Genomic DNA, 1,122 nt, shown 5'->3' with positions numbered 1-1,122 from the left:
TTCTTTCACCTGAAACATGTCCTTTATTTTTATTTATTTTTTGTGGGAGGGACTCTTTAAAAAGTTGAAAAGCTTCTGTGGAGAGGGGTGGGAAAGTTGGCCTCATGACTGTAAACGATGAGAGCAGGTGTGCCCTTCCCCGTGCCAGGGATGCACCTAAGCAATTGGGGTGCCTCCAACAGCCACCATGCACCCGCCACGCCATGCCTCTGTTTTTTGTTTTTGCATAATTCAAGCCACCATGGCATGTGTGTGGCTGAGGGGTGGGCCGGGGGGTGAGCTGAGCAGGACTTGCCTCCCACCCCCCAGTGGTGGTGGCCGGAGTGACCACTCGGCCTGTCCATTTGGCCCAGAGGCTCTTGTTTACTGCGAGGTGCTACAGCGCACCGGTGCGGTTAAAATAGATTGCCACAAGCCCATGATGCCACGCGCTGGAGCGCCTCGCAGTTATCAAGAGTCACTGGGCTGAATAGACAAGCCTAGCGGTCACTTCGGACAACACCGGGGGAGCAGGTAGGCAAGTCTTGCTAAGCTCACTCCCCAGCTGCCACTCCTCGCTTAAATCATACAAAACAAAAACACCGGACGTACGGTGTGGCGAGGCGGGCACAGGTGGTTGCAGGAGGGGCCCTGCCCGACCATTTGGAGTCTGCCCCTGGAGGCCATGGACCAGGGCCCCAATGTCCGGGGGTAAGAGCGCCTCTGCCCCCCCCCAACCAGTCAATCCTCAAGGAAAAACATTCTGAGCAAAAAACACTATGAGCAAAGTGACTTTCAACAGCAACGGAGTGCTTCCGTATTTCTATGTGACACCTTTTTGCTTCCCGATAAAATAATATACTGGAGAGTAATTGCAGTGCTGTTGGTGGCGGCAGTAGCCAGAGGGGCAGGAAGTGAGAGATACATATCAGCTGACAGAATGTCAACAAAACATTAAGCAAAAGCACTTCCAAAAACAACATATGGTTTAACTATAGTGGCAGAAATAATAGCTGTAAGGAGGCAATCGCTAGAATGCCTAAAAATGTAAGAGTAGCATCTTTAGCGGGATTCATCCATCCCCTGTGGGGCCATGAGCTACCATGGTGGGTCTTTTGAGAGGACAGAGAGGAGGTCCCTTTG

The sequence above is a fragment of the Hemicordylus capensis genome, chromosome 2 (assembly GCF_027244095.1).
Source record: "Hemicordylus capensis ecotype Gifberg chromosome 2, rHemCap1.1.pri, whole genome shotgun sequence".
Lineage (NCBI taxonomy): Eukaryota > Metazoa > Chordata > Lepidosauria > Squamata > Cordylidae > Hemicordylus > Hemicordylus capensis.
This window is presented reverse-complemented; position numbering follows the sequence as displayed.